This window comes from Bos indicus, chromosome 14 (assembly GCF_029378745.1).
Source record: "Bos indicus isolate NIAB-ARS_2022 breed Sahiwal x Tharparkar chromosome 14, NIAB-ARS_B.indTharparkar_mat_pri_1.0, whole genome shotgun sequence".
Lineage (NCBI taxonomy): Eukaryota > Metazoa > Chordata > Mammalia > Artiodactyla > Bovidae > Bos > Bos indicus.
In genome coordinates this window covers 12680102-12693466 of record NC_091773.1, presented here as the reverse complement: position 1 = coordinate 12693466, position 13365 = coordinate 12680102, and the positions used below count along the sequence as shown (strand labels likewise).

Here is a 13365-nt window from a genome sequence, read left to right as displayed (position 1 = left end):
AGATGGTGAGTTGTTCTTGGAGTTTCCTCCCTGTTACCGTTTATGTGTAAGAGGGAGAGCTCTCCTCTCTCTCACACACGCAAGGACTAGGTCAGAAAGGATGCAGCTGGAAATGGTACTAGAGGCTGCTTCTCAGAAGGCTTACCGGGCAGGAGGGAAGCTTAGCACTGGTCCTGTGATTCTTCTCATCTTGTTGCAAGTTTTTACCAGGTGCACATGTTAGTTCTTCAGTCCATAAGAAACAAGTTCTAAAAAGTCCACCGGGTAGTGAAAGATCTTTGAATGCCATCCTGCTTGCTAATGCATTAATAAGAAGCCCTGTGTGTGTGTGTGTGCTCAGTCCCTCGGTCGTGTCCCACTCTTTGTGACCCCATGGACTATAGCCCGCCAGGCTCCTCTGTCCATGGGATTTTCCAGGCAAGAATACTGGAGTGGGTTGCCATTTCCTCCAACAGGGGATCTTCCCGACCTAGGGATGGAACTCGAGTCCCCCACGTCTCCCTTATTGGCAGGCAGCTTCTTTTACCATTGAGCCACTTAAGAAAAAAAAAATCTGTTTTTGAAAATCTCTGTTTTACAGCTGTCCATCTAAACCCACATTCCCTGAACCCCAGACCAGGGGGCTTTTCTCCACTCACACAGACTGTCTCCCACCCCCTGGCTGGCCTCCCTTTCTCCTTTCCAGGATCTGCCAACCTGAGTCCTAGATACCCTCGGCCCCCAAGCAGCTGACCACCCCTCTGTCCCACCCTCTGGGGTGGCCTATGTGGGCAGCCCCAGGCCTGACCGAGCCGGCCTGAGGTTGGAGGCCGTGGCTTCCCTCTCCCAGCCCCATCCTGGCCCCCGGGCCTCCCAGGGCGGAAGAAGGAGTCTGTGCAGCCTGTTCCCTACCCTCCTTTGCCTCCTTTGAACTGAGCCTTGTTCCAAGAATTTGGGGCCGCTCTGGCTGCACAGCAGGGTCGAGCTGCTCCCTCAGGCCCCGTGCATGGAGCTGGCAGCTCCCTGGGAAAGTTTCCTTTCCCTTTTCTTTCTGGCACACAAAGTGGATTCCCCGCCCTGCCCTGGACCGTGCATCCTAGGGGTTATTTGAGTTGAATCCCAAAGGAGCATCTTGTTCTGCCGCATCAGTGGGGCAGGGGAAGAAAGCTGAAAACCCCTATCTTCCTCCCTCCGAAAAGCCTTTGATCACCGCCCCCCATCCCCCCGCCGGCCTGGGCCCGAAGCCCCCTCCCTCATTCCCCCAGCCTTGTTTTCACATCTGTTGAACTGAGTCACTAGCCTCCTTACTGTCTTTGGAGGTCATCTAGTTTAATGGTGAGCCAGTTTTTCCTACCCGATGACCAATTCAGGAAACATGAAGGCATTTATGGGCTCCCTTTTTGTTTTTCCATCTATGTTGAAAATTACTCTGTTAGATCCAGGATCAGGCCAGTGGTGTATCTTCTCACTACTTGGATTATCCACTTCCTGGAAGGGAAGACCCTTATTAAGAAGGGCCAGTGCTCATCGGCCATTCATACCTGGACACTTTTCAGCAGCGTGGGCGGGGCCAGCCTTTCCCGCTCTTCCTTCTCAGAGTAGATTTCAGGCCACGGGCTTCTGACTGTTGGTCTAATTCCTTGCTGGGCAGATGAGGGACACTGAGGTCCAGAGTGGATGTGGCATTCCCGAGGGAGAGACTCTTGTAAGATTCCCGGTAAAACATTATTATTATTGATAACAACAACATGTGTGCTCAGTCGCTCAGTCATGTCCGACTCCTTTTCGCACCCGTGGACTGTAGCCCGCCAGGCTCCTTTGTCCATGGGATTTTCCAGGCAAGAATATTGGAGTGGGTTGCCATTTCCCTGACCCAGGGATCAAACCCAGGCTTCCTGCACTGGCAGGCGGGTTCTTTACCACTGAGCCACCTGGGAAGCCCGGTAACAACAACAATAATAACACTGAGGAGTAGCAGGAGCCTCTGCAGAGCGCAAGGCTTGTACTTTTCAGCTGGGACAGTGAAGGCTCTGGCTTCTCCTCCCTTGTGTGTGGCAGCCCAAGCCTTGTGGTGTTTGTGTTTCTCCTCAGCCAGGGATGTACTTTGCAATTTAAATGATAAAACAAACAAGCCCTGTTTTCATAGAAGCTTCAGAAAACTCGCATGAAGCCTCTCACCATGGTTTGGGGAGCCCAGATAGGCCAATAGGCCAAGTTTCCCTTGAAACGTGGGGCAAGAGGGACATTGAGGACAGCCGGTCCATGGAGAGCGTGAATGACCGCATTCATCTGGATGAAGCTCAGAGCGTTAGCACAGGGACGATGCGCGCAGCCCACCCAGCCCACCCTTTCATGTATGTGCTTGTGGCCAGTTTGTCTCCACTCGAAATGGAAGGCTGACAGGATGGGCTATTTTTTTTCCAGTTAAAAATAATTACACGCCAGATGCCGTTCCAAGTTCTGTGCCTCAACCAGTTAAAGATTTTTGGATCTTTTGCCCAGAAGGCCTGTTCAGAAGGTAAGCTTGTTAGCATCTGAGCCAAGTGAAATAATAATGATTCGGATTAGGGGTTACAGAGGACTCTGGGATGAGCAGAAAAATAATTATTGCATATTGCATATCATGAAACCTTTTAAATATGTGTGTACACACGCATACCCATATCATATATATATATATACACACACACACACACACACACACACACACACACACATACACACACAAGATGGGGTGGCCCCAGTGAGAGATGTATGTTATAACATCAGAATTAAACCTCTGTCTGCCTTGGTTTGTGTTAATGTTTGTTACTGTTTTTTTCTGTTGGGTTGTAGTGGATCTTCACTGCTGTGCGGCTTTTCTCTAGTTGCGCTGCATGGGCTTCTCGTTGCAGTGGCTTTTCTTGCTGCAGAGCATGGACTGCTCCCAGGCTCTAGAGCACAGGCTCAGTAGTTTTGGGACATGGGCTTAGTTGTCCTGGTGCAATTTTATGTGGGATCTTCCCAAACTGGACATCGCATCCGTGTCTCCTGTATTAGCAGGTGGATTCTTTACCACTGAGCCACCAGGAAGCCCCCTCGGTTCTCAGAAGCAGTTCCTCACTCCATGTTCCCAGAAACCCTTTCTGACAGAAGAGCTGCACAAGGCCTTTAAGGAAGCAAGGCATTCTTTCAGGAGTTGCTTCACAGGCCTCTTTTTTTTTTTTTTTTTTTCTGCACTTATTCTCTAAAAAAGAGGGTACCTGCTCTGTCCAGTGTCAAGCACTGGTTTTCTGGAGTCAGACTTCAGTTGGATCTCAGCTCTGCCTCTCATTGGCTGTGTGAACTTGAACCAAAGGTCCTCTGCTTCCCATCTGGAGAGTGAGATCCCTGCCTGTGCAGGGTTAGGGCAGGGACTGGAGAGAGTATTTATAAGGTGTTCCATTGGTTTCCCAGGGCTGCCTTAATGCTGGACCACAAACTAGGTGGTTTACATCAACAGATATTTATTCTCTGTCAGTTCTGGAGGCCAGAGGCCCCAAATCAAGGAATGAGCAGGGCTGTGCTCTCTCCGATAGTTCTAGGGGAGAATCTTCCCTGCCTCTTGTAGCTTCCAGTGACTGCTGGAGATGCTTGGAATTCCTTGGTTTGTAACTGCATCATTCCAACCGCCACCCCAATCTTCATAGGGCCTTGTCCCGGTGTGTGTCTCTGTGTCCTTTGCTTATACGGACACCATTAGGGGCCACCCTAATCCAATATGGGCTTCCCAGATGGCACTAGTGGTAAAGAACCCACCTGCCGATGCAGGAGACATGGGTTCAATCCCTGGGTCAGGAAGATCTGCTGGAGGAGGGCATGCAACCCACTCCAGTATTCTTGCCAGGAGAATCCCATGGACAGAGGAGCCTGGTGGGTTGCAGACCATAAGGGTCGCAAAGAGATGGACACGACTTAGTGACTTAGCAAGTACACAAGCACTAATTCAATATGACTTCACATTAACAAATTACTCTGCAAAGTCCCTTTCCAAATAAGGTCACCCTCTGAGGTTCTGGGGACACATGCATTTTGAGGGGGACATTATTCAACCTGGTAGAGAATGGCTTGCTCATTATGGCAGATAACTTGCCACATGACAGCATTGGGTATTCCTAGGATTATTCCTTATCAGAGATCTGGATACGTGTGTGCTAAGTCGCTTCAGTCATGTCCGACTCTTTGCAACCCTAAGGACTGTAGCCTGCCAGGCTCTTCTGTCCATGGGCTTCTCTAGGCAAGAATGCTGGAGTGGGTTTCCATTTCCTGTTCCAGGGCATCTTCCCAACCCAGGGATCGAACCCGTGTCTTCTGTGGCTCCTGCATTGCAGGCGAATTCTTTACTGCTGAGTCACTGGGAAGCCCAGAGGTTTGGATAAATATTTCTTAAATAAGATGGGAGCCAGCCTGGCTATTTGGGGAACAGAAGGACTGCCAGACGGCAAGGCTGATGAAGGGAGGGAGGTTGGATTGGTGGTTGGAGAGGAGACAGGATGGCATGAAGCAGCTGGCTGGGTCCATGGACGGGGTGGCCCTGGAGCTGGGGAAACCAGATTTGCTTCATTCCAGGTGAGAGCGATGGTGGCCTGGTCAGGCTGGTGGCCAAGCAAATAGAGAAGATAGTGCATTCTGGATTCCGTGATTCCCCCATTGGTTCTCTTGGCCACTCTGGGCCCTGGAATCTGCCTTGCTGTGTTATCTTGGATGATGAGCATGGAATGCTTTAAAGTCTATGAGAGCAAGTCTGACCCCAAGGGCCCTTGAAGGGAATTGCTTTTTATGGCCTCTGAGCCCGGGTCCTGGCTCTGTTACCTGCTAGTTGCTCATTGTCCCCTGGGCCCTGCCAAACCCCAGGGAGCAGGTGGTCAAGGGGAGGAAGTGGGCAAGGGCTACAAGGGGTGCCGAGGGGTTCGGCCAGATTCCATAGGCCTCTTCTGGTCAACCAGCAGGCATCCTACCAGGACGGTGCTCCCCAGGACTCTGAGACATTGTCCGCATTCTTCTCAGGGCACTGGAATGTGGCCACCGTAACGGTGGCTCCAGGGCAGTTGGAACCTTTCCTGGTCCACCTGCCCTCTGCTCTGCTGCCGCTGATCAGGTCCTGCTGGTTCTGCTTGCTTGGCCCTGTCCCTCCCACTTCCTCCAGCTGGCCCCAGCTGGGGCAGGTACACATCGACCCCACGGACAGTTATTTTCCAGAAACCAGCCTCGAGGATCTTGATATCTTGGTGCTGGGGCTTGGAGTTTGTCTGGTCCTAAGGGCAAGGAATATTCCCCGCTGGGGACATTCCAAACAGGACCGGTCTTCCTGTCCAGTGCTTCTCAAGCACTTGAGTGGACGTTAGAACCACCTGGAGGGCTTGTTACAACCCAGGTGGCAGGATACCACACCTAGGGCTCTAGGGTGAGGCCGGAACATCAGAATTCTGGCAAGCTCACAGGTGGTGCCAGAATTAAGGATCTCATCTCCCGTTTTGAGTAGCAGAGTCTAGACCATTCTCCCTGCTCAGACCACTCGGTCTCAAAGACCCCTTCCCCAAACCTCTGTTATTCTGAATTACCAGGTGCTCTTGATATTCCTCGCAACACCAGTCACCGTCTTCAAACAATCTTCATTGATTTATTTTGCTTCAAAAAAAAACCTTGTTTTTGATATGTCTCCTCCACGAGAGGGTAGAAGCCGTGACTGGGTCCTTCTTGTTCTCCACATTCAGTGCTTAGTAAGAGGTTAATAAATATTCTTCAATGAATGAATGAAAAATGAATGAACGCAGACTGTAGAGAATCAGGTGGAGGCTAAACCATGTTGTCTGACTTTCAAGGGACTGCAGTGAAAGCTTTTCATTGTGGAAGGAAATGGGATGCCCCAGTGGAGAGATGACCAGGACTAGACAGTTCCAGAGGCTAGGTGTGGTAGGAAAACGCTAATTGCTAATCATAAAATAAGAATTTGGTGCTTGAGGGCTTCTCTGGTGGCTCAGTGGGAAGGAATTTGCCTGCAATGCAAGAGAGGCAAGTTCTATCCGTGGGTCAGGAAGATCCCCTGGAGAAGAAAATGACAACCTACTCAAGTATTCTTGCTTGGGAATCCTATGTATGGACAGAGGAGCCTGGCAGGCTGCAATCTATGGGGTCGCAAAAGAATTGGACACAACTGAGCGACTAAACAGCAACAACTGAGTGCTTGCACTGTGTCAGGCACGCTTTTTGTGTATTAAGTTTCCATTAAGAAACTTGTTTCCCACACAGTAAGCAGGGGAGCCTAGCTTCAAATCCGAGCACCACGGCTGCAGGGTGACATACCACAGTTAAGGAGGCTGTGATGAGGAAGTGAAGAGAGAGGAGATGGTCCTCTCACTTGCTCTCTTTTTACAAAGCTTCCATGACAGGTGATGCAGTGAAGTCCTCTAGGTGGAGGGCAGGTGGACATGGCTGGTTCTGGTTACAATTGCCTTTCACTAGCCTGTGTCTTGCTGGAGAACATGGACTCCCGTTCATGGGACCAGAAGCCAGGGCTCCCAAGGCTGAGTTATTATTTACCTGGCAAATGCCAGAGCTCTTTGGAGTCTTGTTCTATTTCATGACTGACAAATGCCCCCTTCCCCAGGGCAGCTGGAATTACTACCCGGTGCCCTCAGGCAAGCCATGGATGACCTGACTAAGGAGATGGTGTCTGGCCGGGGCCACCAGGTTGGGGAGAAGAGGCTGCGGACTCGCCTTCCATGTGGTCCAGGACTTGCTGGCGAAGGACTGTGGGCTTCCAGCAATACTTTTAACCTGGAAAGAATAAAAGAGTTGAGGGTGGACCCCTCAGCTGCTGCTGCTGACATCTTATCACTTAAGCACATATTTTTCTGAATACCAGAAATTAAGAGGAAATTTAGAAACTACATTCTGAAGTTCATGAACCATTGCTCTTGGAAGATGGACTTTTGAAAAATTCCCTTGATGGCTTTTAGGAGGCTGTGGATAACTTTATATTATTCCTGAAAAATTTCCTGAGCTTTCCATGTCAAATATTTAGTTTTATGAGGGATAGAGAACTAAGATTGATTGAACCCATCTTGTGTGCTGGGCACAATGGTCCTTTCACTTTGGTTTTGCCTTTTGCAGAGTTATCCTGGGAGGCAGAGAAATGAGTATCCCTGCTTTACAGATGAGGGTGACCCCCGTGGGGAGGGCCTTGCTCATACCCAGGATTCACACTGGGTCCCAGCTTTTGTAAGTGTGGGGTTGCCAGCGGTGATAAGTTCATGTATTGCTCTCTTGACTTTGTTTTCGGTGGGATTGTGGATATCAGATAAAATAATATATGTATATGTATCATATCTGTCCCTATGTAATATATTAACAAGACTGGATTTTGAAACTGAAGCCCCAAAACTTTTACCACCAATGCAAAGAGCCAACTCATTGGAAAAGATCCTGATGCTAGGAAAGATAGAGGGGAGGAGGAGAAGGGGGTGACAGAGGATGAGATGGCATCACCAACTCAATGGACATGAGTTTGAGCAAACTCCACGAGGTGGTGAAGGACAGGGGAGCCTGGCATGCTGCAGTCCATGGGGTTGCAAAGAGTCGGACACGACTGAGTGACTGAAGAACAAAATGCGCATATCATGTGTGTACAATTACTTACTGCATCACAGTTTGCATGGAAACCAAAAGCGTTTTCAAAGCAGTTGTCTTGAGGGGCTATAGGCAGATGTCAACAGTGGGTCTATACTCAGAAAGTATTGGGAACATGTAGTTTGAAGGTTTGTCATTTGGAGGACTGTTGAGAAATTAGAGCAAGTGACTCAGTCCAAACCATGTGGGATCAAAACAAGATCTGATTCCAATGATAATAGTTCTAATAATAGCTTTTATTTATAGCATGTTTACCACATGTCAGGTGCAAACTCCTTTTGTTAAAAATACTTTTTTGATGTGGACCATTTGTAAAGTCTTTATTTAATTTGTTACAATATTGCTTCTGTTTTACCTTTTGGGTTTTTGGCTGCCAGGCATGTGGGATCTTAGAGCCCTGACCAGGGGTCAAACCCACATCCCCCTGCACTGGAAGGCAAAGTCTTAACCAGTGGACTGCCCTGGAAGTTCTATCAGTTGCAATTCTAAGTGCTTTCTATCAGGTAACTCATTTCAGCCTCGTAACAGTCCTATGTTCTAAGTACCGTTATCACCACCCCCATCTTACATATGAAGAAGCTGAGGCACAGAGAGGTTGATTAAGTTGGTCCAACAGGTAATAAAAGGCGGAACTAGGATTTGAACCCAGGCACCGCAGGCTGGGAGGCACCAGAGACTGAGAGGTTAACTGCTGGGTTAATATTCCAGTGATGGGCCTGCCTTTCTTATGGGTCTCATGAACACGCTCTGAAGGTTAAGCACAAAGAAGCTTTTGTTCATTTGTTGAAGGGACTTTTCTGAGTGGCTTGACAGGTTGTCAGGCACTGTGCTAGGTGAGCCAGGTTAGAAAGAGACATAAGTAAAGATTCCTGGCTTAGACACTTTCCCGGTTCAGAGTCACTGTATCACTGCTCCCCTTTAGATGGGTGGGGATACATCCCTCCTCCTAGAAGTGAGGCTTGGTCATGTGACATGCTCTGGCCAATCAGATGTGTACAGAAAGGTGTGCCTTCCTGATGGAGGCTTTGAGAGTCTCCTAACGCTTTTTCTCTCCACTGCGGCAGGTGGAGGGCTTCCAGATGGTGGCTGCAGAGGGCACAGGAGACCCCCAGACCAGGCACGAGGAGCTTGGATGAGTCAGGGTCCCAGTGGGCTCAGCGGAGGAGGGTTTAATGAAGGGCGGTGGACAGAAGCAGGGCAGAGTTAGGAACCAACATGGGGCACCATTCAGGCCCAATCCTGGCAAGAGGGGAGGAGGAGGGATCACTCGGCAGGGCTGTAGTGTGGGGGACCCAGGCTCTGCCGTGTGGAAGGGGGCCTGGGATTTCTACCCTGAATGTTTCCTCCTCCTGCCCTCGAGCCTCCTGATGGTGCTTCCCACTGGCTGAACTCAGCTGACAGCCGGTGCATCCGGGGTGGCACACGGAGCCCTTGGCTTGCCAGGTGCAGAGTGGGATGGAGAAGAGTAAGCCCTGGGTTGGAGTTGGGGGGAGGGGGCAACAGGAAAATAAGCCAGAGAGTGAGGAAGGTTCACGTGGGAGAGAGGCTGAGCTGGTGAGGGAGGGATTAGGGGGCAATCAGGGAGGATGGGGGTCCGTGCCATTGGCAGCCTTTGGGCTTTCTTAGGGGGGATGTGCGAAGCCAGTGGATTGGAGCAGATGTGCTTAAATATCAACACGACTCTCAGGGTAACGTCTCTGTGGGGGGCATGGACAGAAGCCCCCTAGCATGAAGGCTGGGACTCCAGAGAAAAAGGTCCTCCAGCAAACCCCTGCGTGAGGCATTTGCCCGGTCTACGTGCTATTTGCCCGCCAGCCCATAAAGGACAGGAAAGAGAAAGGAGCAGAGCGGCTCGAGAGAGGATATTCTGGAACTCTTGATAATCAAGTCCCATTGTAAAGTCATGCTTTGAGTTACAGCGCTGAATATCTTTGTGCCAGTGGAAAACTTTTACAGACTGTCCCCGGCGAGCTCAGAATCCTGTTTGGATCTCAGAAGGTCTTAAAATAGTACCAGATGCTGGTAGACAGACTCCGAAGGGGAGAGGTCATGGACTCACTGTGCTGGCCACACCTGGGTGGGACAGCCCCGGCTACTCCCGCCCCCAGAGCTGGGCGCATGGAGGCTTTCTTGTCTGGTCAAGTTCCCCAAAGCGGCCTTGCCCACGTGGGAGGTGGGTCCAGCCCGACCAGGCACTAAGCGTTGCCTGGCGTCTTCTCAGGCCAAATGGCAGCTCTTGGTCAGCTAGTTCTGACGGGATACCTGGGGGCGGGAGGGCACACTTGTGGGTTTCAGGTCCATTGCAAGTGGGATTCCAAGTGAGGAGGGCGGGCTGGGATTGAAACAACTTCCGGTTCTACTTCTGTGGCCAGGAACACCAGAAACCTTTTGCTGACTGTAATCTTTCTTTATCCCCTATAGCTTGCCCTGGGGACAGATGGTTTGGGACCAAGTGCTTCAAGGTCCTTAAGTCTTGGTCTGCTGCTGCTGCTGCTAAGTCGCTTCAGTCGTGTCCGACTCTGTGCGAGCCCATAGACGGCAGCCCACCAGGCTCCCCCGTCCCTGGGATTCTCCAGGCAAGAACACTGGAGTGGGTTGCCATTTCCTTCTCCAGTGCATGAAAAGTGAAAAGTGAAAGTGAAGTTGTTCAGTCGTGTCCGACTCTTCCCAACCCCATGGACTGCAGCCCATCAGGCTCCTCCGTCCATGGGGTTTTCCAGGCAAGAGTACTGGAGTGGGGTGCCATCGCCTTGTCTGGAGTCTTAGTCTATACCCCTGTAAAACAGGGATGATATAGCTCTAGGGATGTTGGGAGGGAGGCAAGGTGTCTAGTACAAACTTGTGCTCTGTGAATTTCCTTTCAAATGAGAATCAGATCTTTGTCTCTCAAAGGCCAGGAGGAAGGGGCAGAAGGTACTGCTGGCCCCTTTTTATAGGCAGTCAGATGAGAAGGCAAGAGGCTGGGTACCCTGTCTGAAGTGAGATCCATGTAGAATCCAGGTTTGACCTGAGAGCCTGTGTGCTCCTCATCACAGCAATATTTTTGTAATCCTGTCATCTGACCAAGGAGATGTACACCTGCATTTTTATTTGCGAAGGCAATTTGATGCATTTTTGTGTTGTCTGAAAATAATTTATTTTGTTATCTCCTACTATTTATTCATTTTTAAATTATTTTTTAAGTTGTATGGTTTATGTTTACATCATTGGAATTTTATGTCTCTCCTATATTACCATTTATCCATTTTGGATTTTTAAGATAAAATCTGGAAAACTGTTTTGTCCTTTGATGGACTTCACGCTGAATTTGTTCATGCCCCAGTTCCGGGCGGCAATTCCAGACTCTTCTTGAAAAAGCCATGTCTCTGTGTCACATTGTTCTGCTCCCAGACCCAGCTCCTTGAAAGGTCATCTGTCTCTTCCTTCCTGAGAGGGCCCAATGGGGCCCCTCATAACTGATGTGCTTCAGAAAAGACCTGGTTCACCCCCCAGATAATTAATCAACCTTACAGCATCAGCATCTTGACCCAGCTTGGTCACCAGTCCTTTGCCGGGTACCAAGGGGAGTTGGACTAAGTGGCTTTCCAGGGATCTGCCCAGCTCCAGACATCCTAGGATTCACCAGTGGACAGCAAGTAATGCTCAAGGGACAGGTCAGAGTCCTGTCTCTGGAACTTTCTGTCATATCATCCAGCGAGTCCTCAGGTGAGAGCGCCAGCTTCCTGGTCTGCACAGGCCAGAGGCAGGACCCTGCTACTGCTCAGGTGGCTGTGAGGGTGGAAACAGGTGATGTGGTTGGAAGAGGTTTATAATGGGCCAGGAGTCCATCAATCACATGCTTCGTAAAGGATGCTCACTTTTGTGTACAAGGTTGGAATTATCTTCTTGGGCAGACTTAGAGGTCCTCAGGTGGAACCCAGGATGAATTCCTTGAGAGAAGCTCTTTCTTTCCAGAGTGCAGCCTCAAGGGCCATGCTTTCTGAAGCTGCTAAATCCCGGGCAGGGGATTCTTGATATTCTTCGTGGTTCCTTTGGGGAAGCCTCCGGGCTTCTGAATTATTGATGCATGTCTACATTATTAAAAGGCGCTATTTGCATTTCTTAGCTGAATTCGGAGCCCCTGTGAATAAGAAAGCTGCCTGGGGAGGCCAGTCCTGATTGCAGCCTCATGACTGGTCTGAGGAAGTGTGGACCAGTCTGGGATCTTTAGTGTTCCCACTCCAGCTGTATACACAGCTTGTTTCTGTCCTTTCCCTTATCCACTGGGCCTTGGAACTCCACTCTTCTATGCTTCTGTAAGCCACACAACCCTCCTGCAACCTGCAGTCCTCTTAGCTTCTTAAAAGTGCAACTCAGATGCCACCTCCCCTAGGAAGTTCTCCCTTCCTTAGGATAGACTTAAGATAGCTACCTGCATAAACTGGGAACAGAGACCGTCTCATCCCCTTGTATCAGGATGTTTTTCATATTCTAGACTGAATTTCGTGGGAATGAGCCTGTGTTTTATGTACATCTCATTGCCTGAAAGTGGTACCTGACACCTCGTAGGCGCTCTTCATGGGGTGTTGACTGCAGTGGTGGGGAAAGATTCCTTCAAGAAGGTAGGATTGGATTTGAGCCCTTCCTATAGTCTTAAGCTGAATTGAGACGTGAACTTTATTTTATTTGGCTGTATGCTATTCACTTAGTCATGTCCGACTCTTTGCGACCCCATGGAATACTGGAGTGGGTAGCCATTCCTTTCTCCAGGGGATCTTCCCGAACTAGGGATCGAACCTGGGTCTTCTGTGTTGCAGGCAGATTATTCCCTCGTAGCACAGCTGGTAAAGAATCCACTGCAATGCAGGAGACCCCAGTTTGATTTCTGGGTTGGGAAGATCCACTGGAGAAGGGATAGGCTACCCACTCCAGTATTCTTGGGCATCCCTTCTGGCTCAGCTGGTAAAGAATCCATTTACAATGTGGAAGACCTGGGTTTGATCCCAGGGTTGGAAAGATCCCCTGGAGAAGGGAATGGCTACCCACTCCAGTATTCTGGCCTGGAGAATTCCATGGACTGTATAGTCCATGGGGTCGCAGAGAGTCACACACGACTGAGCGACTTTCACTATGGTCTTAAGCATTGGTCTCCAACCTTTTTGGCACCAGGGACCAGTTTTGTAGAACAGTTTTTTCACGGACTGGGAGGGAGGAATGGTTTGGGGATGATTCAAGTGCGTTACATTTACTGTATACTTTATTTCTACTCTAACGCTGCCGCTGTTCTGACAGGAGGCACCGTCCACACCCAGAGGTTGGGGACCCTGGGTCTAAAGAGTGCGGAGAGGGGGAGTGGGGAGGGGGTGTGACGCTGGAGGACAGAAGCAGAGGCTCCCTTGTGGGTGCTGAGATGACTCCTCTCTCTGCAGCTTGTGGTCTGAGTAGGGCTGGTGGGGATGAGCTTGGAGAGAGTAAAAGGCTGGCTTACTGATGCATTAACAGCCTGAGTGAAGAGTGTGGTCTTGAGTCTCACCGAGAGGAGGAGCAGGCGAAGATAAAGCAGGAGAAGCCGTCTAGATGCACTTGACAACCCAGTGTCCCAGGAGGGAGAAGGAATAAGGGGACAGAGATATTATTTGAGTCTGGAAATTGAAGAGCGCTCACCCTTGACCCTGAGCACGCATCTAGCTGACTCAACCTTGCCATTCCTCCGTCTGCAGGAGGAGGTTATGAAAGTGACACGACCCTGCGCATGCTGGG

The 13365-nt window shown here is 50.0% G+C and overlaps 1 non-coding gene across 50 annotated transcripts in view; it reads left to right on the top strand.

Moving 5' to 3' along the window:
• The window catches only part of LOC109568581 (uncharacterized), a 252126-nt gene that overhangs the window by 22410 nt on the left and 216351 nt on the right, over positions 1 to 13365 (top strand). For 7 of the 50 annotated variants that reach the window (XR_011570527.1, XR_011570528.1, XR_011570502.1 and 4 more), the window contains one exon: positions 2404 to 2497. The exons of 41 other annotated variants lie outside the window; for them this stretch is intronic. This is a non-coding gene — a transcript (uncharacterized protein). Of the gene's footprint in view, positions 1 to 2403; positions 2498 to 6604; positions 7932 to 13365 lie in introns of those variants that run through there. 2 more of the 50 variants (XR_011570536.1, XR_011570538.1) reach the window with 2 other exon arrangements.